The sequence below is a fragment of the Sminthopsis crassicaudata genome, chromosome 1, assembly GCF_048593235.1.
Source record: "Sminthopsis crassicaudata isolate SCR6 chromosome 1, ASM4859323v1, whole genome shotgun sequence".
Taxonomy (NCBI): Eukaryota; Metazoa; Chordata; class Mammalia; order Dasyuromorphia; family Dasyuridae; genus Sminthopsis; species Sminthopsis crassicaudata.
In genome coordinates, this window is record NC_133617.1 from 485361883 (window position 1) to 485374640 (window position 12758).

A 12758-nucleotide genomic window follows, 5' to 3' on the forward strand; every position below is an offset into this window, starting at 1 on the left:
AAGGAGCAAGATATGAAGTCAGAGAACACAGGTTCAAATCCCAGCTCTGTAATTGACCACCTGTGTAACCTTTGAAAAGTCTGAGTTAGCAGTCTTGGACTGTCTGAGTCTTATTTTCCACAGCCGTAAAATGACTGAGCAAGGCTAGAAGTCCAACTTTAGATCTCAGTCTCTGAACTATGAGTTACTGAGTTGGGGTGCAAACCTTTGCTTCAGGAGTATCAATTTGGTAGCAGCCCAGATAAGAGGGGAAACAAATCAGAGGGAAAATGCAATAGCTCAGATTAAATATAACGAAACTAAACTGGGATGGCGGCTACGACTTGAGAGAAGGCAGATCTGAGAGATGTTATGAAGTGGGATACGATTGGGCATGAGAGGTGAAGGAGAATGACTCCAAAATTACCAAGCTGAGTACCTGGAGAGTAGATCCTTGCAGGAGAAATAGACACTAGGAAGAGGGAAGAAAGAGTGTGGTAGGGGAAAGGTGAGTTCTGTTTTGGATATGTTAAGGTGTCACAGGATGCCCGGATGGAAATGTCCAACAGACACTTAATAATGATAGAGGTTCAGGAAAAAGAGTTAGATATACAGATCTAGGAATGAGATGATAGTTCAACTAAAGGACACAAGGAAAAAAACCAAAAGGGAGAGTTTAAAGAGAGAAGAGAGCCCACATAAAGAGTGGAGCGTGGATAATGAATGATCCAGAAAAGAAGACTGAGAAGGACCAGTCAGACAGGTAGGAGAATAACCAAGAAGATGAAAGGACAAGGAAGCATCATAAAAACCCAGACAGGAAAAAGGGCATTCAAGAGAGGATGGTTAGTCAATCATGTCAAATTTGGCAGAATGGTTAGGTTTTCCAATATGGAACAGGACCTATCACCAAATAAATACTGAGCCACCATGAAGAATGAAATTACCAGGAATTTAAAATGTGCACTTATTAAAAGGTCATATAAAAATATGGAAGATTGCCCTAAAGTATTGAACCCTAGGCAGCTGTAGCAGAGTAAATAGTACTAGGAGTCAGGAACACTTTGAATATGAATCAGATCCTTAACAAAAAGATCTGATGACCTTGGAGAAATGAAGATAAAGAGAGTAGTTGCAAGGAGCAAATAAGATAACACATAATTTTTGTTTATTGAGTCATTTTCCATCGTGTCCAACTCTTCATGACCTCTTTGTAGAGATTTCTTGGCCAATATATGAGAATGGTTTGCCATTTCCTTGTCCAGCTTCATTTTACAGATGAGAAAACTAAGATAAAGAGTCAAGTCACTTGCCCAGGGTCACACAGCTAGTAAATATGTGAGGCTGGCTATGGAGTTAGGAAAATGAGCTTTCCTGATTTCAGCCCAGTGATCTATCCATGTGTCACCTAGCTACCTTAACCTATGTAAAACATTTCCCAAACATTATATAAATGCCAGTTATTATTATCAGCTGTTAATAGCTCTGACATTGGGGATGGCTGTGCCCAAACCAGGTTTAAGGCAATCTTTACTGTTAAAAAATTAAGGAATTGGGTGCTAAGGAAGCTTTGTCTTCATTTTTTCCAGTGGGTTTTGGAAGTCCAGGCTGTAATCAGTATCAGCCCTCTCCAACTCTCAACACTTTATCCTAACTTGACTATAGTTCTTAATTTTTATAATAATTAGGGTCAATTAACATAATTGATTAAATTTGGCTCCCATTTAACCTAATTTAGTTGCATGCTCACAATAGAGCTAGATCAGATGTTTATAAGCAACAGTCCCAGGATCAAGGCCTGGCAATTTTAGCTCCTACCTTCTTTGGCTTTGAATTTATACTGATCAATGAGGAACTCTTAAAAATTATTCCCTCAACAAATCAGTCCCAGAGAAGTATAAAAATAATCTATCCAAGATATTACTCGGTAGTAAAAGCGGGGACTGGAACCCAGGTCTCAATTCCTAATGTATGATGCACTTTCCCCTGTCCTATACTGCCTGTCTAGTCTCCTAGGCTTTCCACAATCCTGGTCTAACACAGGATGATCTCCAGTCTCTCCTGCATTCATTACTGGTACAAAGCTTTTCAAAGTTTACAAAGTTTGGGGGGTTTTTTTGTCTTTTTTTTTTTTTTTTTTTTTTTTAACAGCCAGGCCCTGGGGCATGAAGTTCAATTATTACTCTTTTTTTCCCTATAAGCTCATAGACTTTTTGTTTTTTGTTACAAATGTGTAACATCAAGCAAAATAGATTCCCAAATCTGTCACATCTCATACATATAAAGACAAATTTGTCATGTCACATATAAATATATGCCTCTGTGGGAGGTATGTATATGTACATATACACATGTATGACATGACAAAATTGGGAATCTGTTTTACTATATATCATACTTATTCTAGAGATTGAAACGTCCACCCATTCATCTATATATACACACACACATATATGTATATACACATAGCCACCCATCCCGTATATATGTGTGTGTGTGGGTATAAAATGAGACAAAGAGAGAAAATACAGAAATAGATAGATATGGAGAAGAAAATGGCTAACAACTCCAATATTTTTGCCAAAAAGAAGCCATGAAGAGTCAGACAATAAAAAATTACATGTTATCTCATTTACTCCTACATATTTGTTTGTGTGTATATATACATATGTATGTATATATACACACACACATACATGTATGTACACATAAGAATCTATGTATATAGATAAGTATATGTCTCAATCTATAGTACAAGTATTATTAGTCTCATTTTACAAAAAAGAAACTGATTATCAACAAAGTAAAGGGAGTTGCTCCCGATGGCATACCTAGTAAACATGTGTAAGAGTTTACAGCCTTACTCATTCTCAGTTTCCCACACTTCCCCATTCATATTCACCCCACACAGGAAGATTCTCCACAAAATGACTCTCTCCTGTATCTCATTCTTTTTTTCTGATCTGAAAGAATCACTAAACTTCCCTCCTATCTAATTCATCTCGTAAATCATGAACTGACTTCCTTTTACCCCAAGTCAGGCCCTCAAAACCCAAATACTATATGCCTTAGTTTCCTAATTGTCCTCCCTGCTTTTAATCTTTGCCCCCTCCAACTTGTTCTTCATTCTCTTGTTTTCCTTTGACTACTTCATTCATTCCTCTACTCAAAGGCCTTCAGTCCCATCCTTAGATTAACTACAAATTCCTTAGCACCATACTTAAAGCATCCACAACATTGCTCCCATTTGGGTTGTCAGACTTATTTCTTCTCTTCTTACTCCCTGTTAGAAATGATGATATTCCAGCCAAAGTAGATGATAACTATTTACCATTATCATTACTACTACTTGGCTAGAATTCAATACTCATCTTTTCTAACAGGAGTAGTACCTCCATGACAGGAATTAATTCATTTTTGATCCTTAGGATGCTGGTCCTTTCTTCAGGGCTTAAATCCCTTATCATCTAGATGTTCACACTGTCTCCATACTCAATTTTCCTGATTTTACTTATTTACCAATCTTACTTATTGGTGTATATGTTATTTCCCCCTTTCCTCTTCTTGTAAGTTCCTAGAGGACTGTATTCTTAGCAGTGATGTTGTTAAATTGTAATGAATTAAAATACCACTTAATCATATCCCCTGCTCTAGAATCTAAGATGAACCTTTACTGGGTAAAGATGATCAAATTCAAACTTCTCAGTTGGGCTTTTAAGGCCCCATCCTTTCTAGTCTTTTTCATAATTTTTCCCCCCAAAGGTTGCATGCCTTCTCTTTTTATGTCAGTCATTTTCAGACATATTCCCTTACTACCAACAAATAAGCCTCCCTCATAACAAAGAAAATAAATTAAGTAAAACTGGCGGGGGGTTCTAGAGTGAATAATTCACAGCATATGCAATATTTGCCACCCTTGCCTAGACTCTACCAAAAGAGGCAAGTGCTTTCTCATCTCTTCTCTGGGACCAAAAGCTGGATATAATTACTCAAGCTTCTCCTTCATTTTAGGGGGGGGGGGTTTGTTTGCTTACATTACTGTAGCCAATGTGCATATTATTGTCTTGGTTTTTCTGCTTGTTTCACTCTGAATATGGCCATACATCTTTCCATGTTTGTATAAATCCTATGCATTTATCATTTTTAAATGACAAAATAAAATTCAATTCCATTCAGATACCAAAATTTTTGCACACATAGAAATTTTCTGCCTTTGATTTCCCAGTCCAGTAGAGGAAATGTCTGAATTAAAGGTTTTTTACAACTATTAATGACTTTTCTTACATAATTCGATTGTTTTCCCCAGAATGAAATAAACAATTCACAGCTGTAGTATGTGTGTATTAGTGTGCCTGCCTTTTCCCCTCACTCCTATCAAAGTGAAATGTCAGTTGCCTGAATTTGCATTTCTCTTAATGATCAGAAGCAATCTTTTCCAGGGTCACAGACAAGTTTGCAATTCTTTTGTTTGTATCCTTTGACATATTAATAATTAGGAATTTCTTTTGATTTTTTATATTACATTAATTGCATACATATACACACATATATGTATATACATGTGTTATTTAAATATATATATATGCATGCATATATATATATATATATATATATATATATATATATATATATATATAAATATATATAAATAATACACAAATATATGTTGATATATACATATTAGATTTCCAACCCTATTTCCAAATTTCAGCACAGTTCTCTCCACTTTCCCGCAGAATCCTATGGAAGGAGCCCAGAAAGTACCTTAAAGATCACAGTGTGAAATGTCCTTTTTTGGCCATTTGAGAAAAACTGGAGACTAAAAGAGAAGTCCAGCTAACCTAAACTCAATCTTCCCACAATTATTCTTACAATCACAGTTCGGTATCAATATCAAATACTCTTCAATACTGTTGGCTTACTGTTTCCTACTTTTACCAATGAAGGTATGAATTCTAGACCTTGCCTTCCCTCTCCCCCCTAAAAAGAGCTAAAAATCTCACTAAGTTACCAATGTGGAAAGAATGGTGGATTTGGAGTTAAAGGATCTGTGTGAAACTGGCAGAGTTGCTACTATCAATGTCACCTTTAGCAAGCCTTTTCTCTAGACCTTTTCTCACAGATAAAATAAGAAAGATGGAATGGATGATGTCTTAACATCTCTTTCCAGATCTAAATATATGTATGATTTTTAAAACATATAGATGGGATATTTTAAAGTGGGACAAGAAGAAATAAGCATTTTATATAGTATCTATTAAGTGCCAGGCATTGAGCTAAATACTTTACTTCTTCTCCTGTCCCCCTGAAAATGGAGGTGGACTTGCCCAGAGTCACACAGTGCTACAAAATTTGAACTCAAGTTCTCCTAACTCCAGGTCCAGTGCTCTATCCAGTGTGCTACCTAACTGCCCCAATAAATGTTTTACAAATATTATCTCATTTGATAAGAGTAGGGACACTATTTTATACCTCCCTATCCCTCACATTACAGTGTCAGCAACAGAGGTGTTAGCTGCTTCTAGACTAAAATTATTATACCTGGGTTTTAGCCAGGTTTTAACACTTAGTAGCAATTACTTTAGGTCACATTACTAGAAGGACCCTGGGGGTGGAGGGAAGGAAGAAGTCATGCAAGGATGGTTCCATGGTCTCAAAGGTCTCTCCCAGAAGCTACATTCATGTTCTTTGTTCTAAGGTCACTTTCAGCTCTGACAGATGCTATTCATAGTCTAAGGTCCTACCCAGGTTTAATAGCCTATGTTCTCAATATTATATTGAGAATTTCTCTTTAATGTAGAGATAAAGTGTAGCACAGTTTAAAATACAAAAACAAAAACTGGTCTTACTTAAAAGTCCAAGGATTCATCTTTTTCACCTGACATCTACTAGCTGTGTGACCTTGGACAAGTCACTTAACTACTAAGTATCCTAGGCAATTCTAAGAGCATAAACTGCAGAGAAGGTCCTGAAACGAGTTTTCTCATCCAGGAGACCCATTCACCAATAAATTACAGGTCCACAGCCTATCCTTATTCCTTACTATTAATATGATACTTTTGAGGTATCAAACAAAAGTGGAAAGTGACTGGATTTGGTTAGAAATTCCAGATCTTCTTTAGAGTACTAAGGAGTACTGAGGAACTCTTTCCTCATCTGTAAAATAAGGTACATGGATTAGATAACCTCTAAAGTTTCTTCTAGTTATAAGATTTAGAATCTAGTATAAATTTGTAATATTATTTCAAGATCTATTTCCTCTGCATTTCCCTTACATTCTTGTTGTACCCTATAGCAGCTAGGTAGCACAATGGAAAGAGCTCTGGATTTGGAGTCAGAAAGATCTAAATTCAAATCCAGTCTCAGACACTAATCCATTAATCCACAAACATATGACCCTATTCAAGTGAGTCAAATTTGTCTGCCTCAATTTCATCATTTGTTAAAAAATAAATAAATAACAATATCTGCCTCCCATGGGTTTTTGTGAGGATAAAACGAGTTATTTGTAAAGCACTTTGCAAACTTTAAAGTACTATATTAATATTAACTATTATTATTGTTATTATTATTATTATTATTATTATTAGAGAGCAACAAGAAATGTCTATGGGAGCTCCAGGACACTGTGGTGATCCTGAAGTGCCTGGGGCTTCTGACAGCATGAGATAATCTCAGACTTCTGTGCCTAATATCACCTCCCAAAATCTAAAGCTGAACTGACTTTTCAATCTTTCAGCCTCACCCAAATATACAAATAGGTTTTATCTGATGCTAACTGTCCAGCAGCAACGCCTAGGGAGGAATCATGTGCTAATAATGGAATGAATCTGTGGTCACTTACAGCCAAGGCAAGAATGGTATCATCTATTGCTTAGTTATAGGAGGGATGCTTTAACCTAAAACATGGAATCTCCCTTGTAAGAAGAGTGACTTTCTGATCAAAGTTAAAGCCACAAATTCATAATAAGGGCTAAGTTCAAAGAAAGAACCTATGTCCAGCACCCTGCAGCTTAAGAAATAACAATCCTTCTATGTTTATGCAGGATGGAACAATGGATAAAGGGCTGGACTTCAAACCCGAGAACTAAGTTCAAATCCTCCTCATGTGCTTATTAGCTTGATGAGTCAATTAACCTCTCTCAGCTTGTTTTCTCATCTGTAAAATGAGAATAATAGCAGCACTTACTCACAATGTTTTGAGGATCAAGTGGGAAAATATAAAACTCTTTGCAAACTCTAAAGTGCTATATAAATGTTAACTATTATCACATAGCTCTGGCAAGCAGCATTACCATCACTGGATCTGGAAATCGGAGCACCTCATTTCTAATGCTACTTCTTTCCCGATTACTAGCTCAAAGACATTGGGAAAGATATTTCATCCATTTTGGCGTTTCCTCATCTGCAAAATGAAGAGCTTCTATCACTAAAAACTAGTGCTCAGCCAGGTAAAGTGACTTGCTTATGGCCACACAAGTAGATAGGGTCTTCAATCTCAAGTCTTCTGACCCTTCCACTTTATCTTGAAGCTCTGCTGGGAAGAAAAAGGGAGAAAAGAGACCCTACTAATATTTTTGAGAGTATTCTGAGATAGTCTACTAGTATTCCAATGAGAGGAGACTGATATTAAGTTCCACGTTTAGCCTAAGTAAACCCTCAGGAAGTGGAGCTACCAGCAATGAGAAACTGAAATAAAACCTTAGCAATGGGCACCAAAGGAAGCTTGGTGGGCAGCATCACTATCTCAGGCCCCATTCAAAATAATAAGTAAAAGTAAAAAACAATTTTAAAACCCCAGTAAATATGAAGAAGCAGCCAAACTCCAAGACATCCTTGTGTTTTGAGAAGAGCAGTAGTCAGAAGCTAGCCCTGCATAATCTTAGGCAAATCACTCCACCACTAACCTTTTACTTCATTTGTAAAAATGAAAGAATTGCATTTGCTTATGTAGAAAAGGAATCAATGGTATTAATCATTCTGCCACAATCACCAATCTTACAGGATTGTTATTCGAGGCTCAAATGAATCTATATTAAACACTGAACCCTTATTTAAATAAGATATTTGCTATTATTAAAAAGATAAATTCTTTAAAAAATAAAAAATACATAGACAAAGATCCAGGTAAGGATACCTGAAAAGAAAAATAGGAGATTTCAATCTAGATTTCAACCATCTAATCCACGGCATTCCAGCGAAGTAAAGCTTTTAGACAATACCGATATCCTCCCTAGATATGTGTCGACCTTTTACAAGAAAGCTTTTTTCTTGGTTTAACACACCCTCCTGACATTTCCTTCATGACATCAGTCAACAAATATTCAGAAATTAACGCTTTAGAGATTAGCTTCCAGAAAAGCAAACACAGTGTTGAAAAGAGTCAACTAGCATTTTTAAGTGCCTATAATTTTACTAGGCACTGTGTGTAAGTTCGGGGGATACTAAGAAAGACAAAAAAAAAAAAAAAAGAGTTCAAAGAACTGAACTCTGGTCCCAGTCAGATGACCTGGATCCTTGTCCCATATCTGTCACAAACCAGCTATGTGACCCTGGGCAAATTAAGTTTAATCTCATTGGACTTTAGTTTCCTTATCTTTAAAATGGGAGTAATAACAAGCTACCCTCTTCATAACTGTTTTGAATATTTAAAACGTAAATGAAAGCACTTTTTAAAAAATGTTCCCTGTAAGACAGAATTAAAAGCTCTTTCTCAAGGGGAAGAAATGAAGAGGTAGTCCAGGAAACTACCGAAAAACTACCCTTAAACGTCCACCAGGAAGTGTTAACTCTCGGCTTCCCCGTCCCAGTAATGGAAGGGACGTAGAGCTGGGAGCTTCCTAACTGAACCTGGCTCCACCTTCCTCCAGTCACCTACCTGACCCAGTCAGGGCCGGCTACTCCCGGGAGCCAATGGTGGGTGGAAGCGGGGAAGAAAGAGGCTGGCCCAGAGCAGGTCTAATTTCACGGAGGCCGACGTCTGGGCTCGGGGATTAAGCCCAGCCCCTGCCCCAGGGCTGTGGGTAGGGTGACTGGCCAGGCCCAGTTAATAAAAAAGCCTGAGGCAGACCAAAATAGAACCAGCGGAAATAATTACAAAGTCCTAAAGGATCCTACGGACTGCCCGCGCCGCCCCCTTTCACCCTTCTCCCTCGTCTTTGGGAAAAGGGGAATGCCCAGTTCACCTCTGGGGTTAATCTTAGAAACCCCAATTCTAGACCCCTGACTGGGTTGACGTTTAATTTCCACAAAAGCATTTTCCCAAAATTGCATTCAATTCCAGGCAGTCCATTTCCTAATTGGGAGGGGCGAAAGGGGAGGGGGGGGTGGCCTACTACAGTCTGCACCTGGGAAAAGGCAGGGCTATTAACTAATTTGCTATATTCCCATCCCACAGTAACCCAAATCTAGTCCTTTTTTCTTCCTATCAAAGCCCAGATCGACCCCAATCCCCGTCCTGTCAGGTGACTCCCTCCCCAGATTGCTTCCTAACTAGGGGATTTCTTCGGCAGAGTTGAGGCAGACGTGGCGTCTAGTACGGACTTGCTCCCTCCTTCCCTGCCCATCCGGGCCAGACGCCAGGAAGGGAATAGAGTTCCAGTCATTTCAAGGCCCAGTGAGCACTGAATTTAGCCGGGCCTAGGGAGGGTCATCACCGCAAGATCAGCCCATTGGTCTAGGCCAGGCTAACTGTCTTGCCAGAACTCCTGGGTCTTCTCACCCTACGTTTTTCATAAACAAAGCGTAGGATCACGTCTTTTCGGGCTTTGGGGGGGAGGGGAGCAGGCGAAGCTTTTTATCCTTTTGCACCCTCCCCCACCCCACCCCCACTTTACAGTCTTAGGAAAGACCGAGAGCGCTAAACACTTATCCATTCCGCGGCGGCACCCTGAGGGTTCCAGAGCTAGACTAGGGCTAAGACCCTCCTCCGCGTCGGTTCCTTACACCCCAGCACACAATCCCGCCCCGCCCCACTTCTTCTCCCCCAAAGTCCCCCAATCTAGGTCACCGCAAGCTCCGAGAGGTCGCCCCCACCCCTCCCCCCCACCCCCTGCACTGTGTCGCTTCACAAAGACCCTTTGTCCCTCCGATTCGCTCCCGGGCAGGTTCCTGAAAAGTTAAACACGCAAAATAAATAAGAGAGAAAGCGGGAAGAGGTCGACTTGGGCCCCCGGGACTCGGGGTAGAGAGAAGGGGAGGGAGGCGCCAGCTCCGGGGCTAGGACCAATCCGACCCGGCAGAGGCAGGAAAGAGAATCCCCGGTCAGTCAGACTGCGAACACCCCACAAACCCCACCTCTCAGATTTTCCCACCGCTAGATATATTCCCTCCTTTCCCCCGCGCTCAAATGAATCCTGCAGCCACCGGTCGAACATTTTCCAGTGTGTTAACGCCCTAAAATACCGATCGGGAAAAAAAAAAAACCCTCAAAAGAAAAACAAAATAGCCCCCTGCTCTTGAGAAGAATTACATTTTAATGATAGGTTTTGGGATGCTTCTTCTGTCTAGAAATGGTGAGGGGGAGCTACGGGGGAAGGAGAAGGACCGGGAAGAGGCTGGAAAACTAAGCGAGGAAGAGGGACGATTTCGCATTCCGGTGGCCCTCGGCGCCTTCCTCCAGAGACCCCAGCTTCCAGGATTCAGGAACTCGCTCCCTTTTCTTTTTCCCTTCCCCCGGCCCCTTATAGTCCGAGCCCTAGGCTACGCGTCCCAGCGCGCCGCCGCAGCCGCCTCAGCCTCCCACTTTACACAACTGCAGAGGGAACAGACAGCAAGACCTGGTAAACAACACAGGGCAAGAGAGAAGCTTAGAATGTGACAGGTCACAATCACGGGGACAAGTGGTGGTAGGAAGGGCCCAAAGCTGGAGTCCAACCAAACAAAATTCCCTTCTCTCTCCAGGCCAAGTTAGTTGGACCAACTAGCTCTTGGACTCCCTGCTCAGAGAGAGCAAAAGTAGTTAATTTCAAGTAAACCGTGTGTAAGTCTTAGTTCGGTTGAGCGGAGAGGGTCACTAGAAGATAGCCGAGAGGAGACTGCCGAAAGCTGGATTTAGTTCCGGCCGGTCGGGGATAAAGGGTGGAAAGGGGGACCGGTGCCCATGTGCTCACTTTTATTGCTTTGTTCATTTTACACCTCTCGTTTCAGCACCTGGAAAATTGGCACTGCCAACCATTCCCTAGCCCATAAATCTTTCCCCTCGATCTGGGCAGCTTCCTTCTCTGCAGATGTTGGCAATCAGGTTTGCAAAATTTCAAAGTCATTCATTGCAGAAGGGTGAAGGGAGGCAGGGTTGATTGCAGCAGCACACACAAAATCTTGTCACCTTAGCAAAGTCTATTGTCATCACAGCAACCCCCTTTCTCCACACCCCAGAAAAAAAAAGTCTTGAACCGCAGAAGGGCAGAGGGTCTCCGCACAACTTTGCAGACGACAGCTGCGACATCAAAGAGCCACAATCGAACAAGGCAATTCACCACCCCGAGTCAGTGGAGCCCTCTACCACCCTCCCCCGCAGTCCTGAAGCTCAGTCCCGGTACAGCTAGGAGTCTGACTGCCCAACATCTGGGAATCAGTCAGCTCAGAGACAGAAACAGTCGCAAAGAGGAGAGTGACTGGATGTTATTAAACACACTGGAGCTTCCAAAAATCTTAGTAAACAAATCTTAAAGGGAAAAAAGGGCAGTCAATGAGAAAAGATATTTTTCAAAGAAAAAAGTTTTATCGTTCTGATTTTTGCGGGATTTTTCTCTTTGTATCTTAAAATGCTCTAAAATTGAAAACGACACTCTTCGGGTTGGACTTGCCTCAAAAAGCTGCCTAGGAATTATCCCTACCCTACCCAAAGTTTCAGTCCCCAGCGGTAGGTCACAAAGCAGTCAACCAGCTCTCCCAGCCGGGGACTGGGTAGGAAGGATATAGTAAACCGAGACTTCTTAAGGATCCTGGACCTGGCTTAATCCCCACGAAGTCCGCTCTGCCCCGGGCTTTCTCTTCCTGGTTCCTGCCGCAGGAATATATCCAACTAGCTGGGCCGGGAGGTCAACTCCCCCTAAGCAGAAAAGCCAAAGCCAGTCGGAGGCCGCACCCTATGGGACAGGACAGACTCAGAGGGTGAGGAGAGGAGAAGGGGTTCAGTGTAAATTAATCTCTAGCCCCTGATGCATCTGCCCACTGTATTCCCAGGACACATGCTTTTCCAGTGGAGGGCAAACCTTTCCCAGGAAGCTCCTTCACAAACAGAGCTGTCTCCTTTCCCCATCCTAACTCCGGTAGCCTCTCTCTGCTTCAGCCAAACAACCCAGGCTCGCTCCGAGTGGAGCCAAGAGTAGCCTGGGCACGAAATGAACTAACTCTCTTGCTGAAGCCTCCAAGGATTCTCAAGCTTTCGAGAGTTCTCCAGTCCCCGCCTTGTCCCAAAGGAAATGAAACATCTAGATTTCTCCTTTTCCGAAATCCTAACAAAATAACAATCAGCTGCTATCTATGCCCGATACTTCTCTTGGGAAGGGGCTCAACTCTCTGATCCGGTCCCTAAAGCCAGGAGATGATCTGTTCAGACTCCCTTATCCTCCAAGGAAACACTCCCAAGTGGACTGAAAGTGTTGCAGAAGCAGCAGACAGGGAAGATTTCCAAGTGCATTTATTTACTTGAAAGAATGAAATCCTATCAGAATTTTTCCCCTGTTCCCCTTCCCAATATTCTAATACTGGATCTTCCAAGATCCCCTTTGCCTCAAGTCGGCAGTTCTTATTTATATCAGATTTTAGAAATCCGA

The 12758-nt window shown here is 41.2% G+C and overlaps 1 protein-coding gene across 1 annotated transcript in view; it reads right to left on the reverse strand.

Moving 5' to 3' along the window:
* The window catches only part of TNRC18 (trinucleotide repeat containing 18), a 154862-nt gene that overhangs the window by 138877 nt on the left and 3227 nt on the right, over window positions 1–12758 (reverse strand).